At 35.9% G+C, this 2729-nt stretch overlaps 1 long non-coding RNA gene across 1 annotated transcript; it reads right to left on the bottom strand.

Moving 5' to 3' along the window:
* Window positions 1–745: 745 nt before the first annotated feature.
* LOC143998322 (uncharacterized) lies at window positions 746–1269 on the bottom strand. The gene is made up of 2 exons (XR_013277850.1): window positions 1160–1269; window positions 746–1075 (listed from the first exon to the last, which is right to left on the bottom strand). It is a non-coding gene; the product is annotated as an uncharacterized LOC143998322 (long non-coding RNA).
* Between the last annotated feature and the right edge of the window lie 1460 nt (window positions 1270–2729).

Genomic DNA, 2729 nt, shown 5'->3' with positions numbered 1-2729 from the left:
TGCAACATAAAAATAAATAACAATTCTCATACTGTTTTACAGTGGGACAAAATGGTAGGGAAGGATCTGGGTGTTCTGGTAGATCATAGACTTAATAGCATGCAATGCCAAGCTGCAGTGTCTAAAGAAAGCTAAATATTTCTTGTATTAAAAATGTATAGACTCCAAAAAGAGAAACATAATTTTGCCCCTGTACAAATAATTAGTAGAAATGGGCCAAACATTGGTTTGGTTTGCACCAGAACGCCCAAACATGGAAAAAATATAGACCCAAACTGTGAACCCTATGGGAACCGTAAAGTCTATGTAACCTAAAATAAAAAAGGGTATGGGGGGCCGGGTACTGCCCTCAAGGACATGTAACAATGACATTTTTTTAATACCGTTTTTAAAGGAGCAGTGCTTTTAATGATGCTTAAAAAATAAAAAATCCTTTACGTATACTACCTGGGGGGTCACCTTAGTCTGCCTGCAAAGTGGCATATCTGTACCATGTATAGAACCTGCTGCAGCAAAATTGACATATATTCTGAAAAAAATGAAGTTGAAATGGCTGCAATACAAAAATGTTAAAGATAAAATGGCATGGGGTGTGGCAGGCGCAGCACTATGAAGTGCCTTATGCACTGTAGCATTAGAAGAATTTAAATTTCTGACCTTTTAGTCCAAACAGGGCTATCTCTTACTTTATAATTCCTCTAGCACCGTTCTATGGAAGCAGTAGGTTTAAAGAGCACACCAAACCTCTATAATATCTTCTTTATTAACTTCAGCTTTTCTTCATATATAACACTGACAATTTAGCAGCAGGCAGTGCATGTACAAACATGTGTTGAATAAAGTATAACAAATGGTGGTTCAACTGTTCAATCTTGTCATTCTACATAAAATGGTAGATATATTTCTCTCTTCATTATCTGTACTTTCACTTTAAATACTTTAGACACTTTATGATCTCTCGGAGAGGTATATCTGAGGATTAAGAAATAGTTTTGCTTGTTTGAACGCTTGCTATGATGATAGTTTGCTTGATCATTTGTTTGATGATGTTTGCTAGGGTGTCTGTTTGGTCGAACTACAAGTGAACACATAACTAGTTTAGTATACAGTTCTAATCACATTTTCTAACAATAGTAACATATATAACTACATTAAATACCTATTTTGGCCACCTCCTTCCATAAACTGAACTCTGGCTGGATCTGTAATCTGTTCAGGTCCATTCTATCTGATGTAATGAGATCCAGCAATGTGCTGGGTAATTCCCAGACAAAATAATAGGTGTAAGGCTGGCTGTTATTGGCCAAGACTCTTGCTCAGTGTGAGATTGGCTGTGATTGGCCAAAACTTCTGAGAGTCACAAAGGTTTAACTATGTTTTCTGGTTTCAATTCTGCTGTGTCTTTGAGCTTACCTTTACTGTCATACAATGAATCTTAAAAGGCATATGTTTCTCATTTGCTTCTGTGAACACAATATACAACTGTTATATGGCATTTGTGTATAAAGTCACAGTAAATAACTCAGCTTTTATCTCTCACATGTGAACATATAAACTGTATTAAGGTTATTATCAGGTTTAGCTGTATATGCATATGTAAGTCACATTAGCAGCCCAGGACAGGTTTTAGCTGGCCAGCTACATATGAAACTTGTGTCCTTTTTTCCGCACAAATAGAGATTTATTTTAGTGGTAATTAATCACTAGGTTTTTTTTTTTATTTTTTGTGCTATAAATTTAAAAAAAAACTAAAATTTTGTGAAAAATGCCTTTTTCTTTGTTTCTGTTTTGCTAATTAGTAATTTTTCTTCATAAATTTTGGCCAAAATTTATACTGCTACATATCTTTGGTAAAATAACCCAAATTAGTGTATATTATTTGGTCTTTGTGAAAATTATAGAGTCTACAAACTATGGTGCCAATCACTGAAAATTGATCACAGCTGATCAGGCCTTCAGTACATCAGGTGTATCTCATTTCTTGAGACACTAACAAGTCAGGAAAGTACAAATACCCCCCAAATTACCCCTTTTTAGAGTTTTTTTAAGTTGTAATTTTTTCCCACAATTCTTTGCAAAATGAAGATTTCTTTTTTTTTTTTTTTACAAAATTGTCATATCATCAGGTTATTTCTCACACACAGCATATGCATACAACAAATTACACCCCAAAATACATTCTTCTACTCTTCCCGAGTATGGCGATACCACATGTGAGACTTTTACACAGCCTGGCCACATACAGAGGACCAAAATTTGAAGTAGTACCTTTAGGCGTTCTACGAGCAAAAATGACATCTCATTTCACAACCACCTATTACACTTTTGAAGGCCCTGGAGCACCAGGACAATGGAATGGCCCACAAATTTTTTTACACAAAATTGTAAATTTTTATGATATTTCTAACACAAAGCATGTATATAGCAAAAATTACATCCCAAAACACATTCTGCTACTCTTCCGGAGTATGGTGATACCACATGTGTGATACTTTTACACCGCCTGGCCACATAGAGAGGCCAAACATTGAAGTAGAACCTTCAGGCATTCTAGGAGCATAAATTACACCTCATTTCATTCCTACCCATCCCACTTTTGAAGGTCCTGGAGCACCAGGACAATGGAATTACCCACAAAATGACCCCATTTTGCAAAGCAAACACCCCAACGTATATTCTATGAGGCATGGGCTGCAAATAGGTACTCGGGTATTCTGATGGGCTGCAGA

Source organism: Lithobates pipiens, unplaced genomic scaffold (assembly GCF_037356315.1).
Source record: "Lithobates pipiens isolate NorthernLeopardFrog02 unplaced genomic scaffold, aLitPip1_a1.2 Scaffold_19, whole genome shotgun sequence".
In the NCBI taxonomy this organism is placed as follows: Eukaryota; Metazoa; Chordata; class Amphibia; order Anura; family Ranidae; genus Lithobates; species Lithobates pipiens.
The sequence above is the reverse complement of the archived record's forward strand: the minus strand, read 5'-3'. Positions and strand labels throughout refer to the sequence as shown.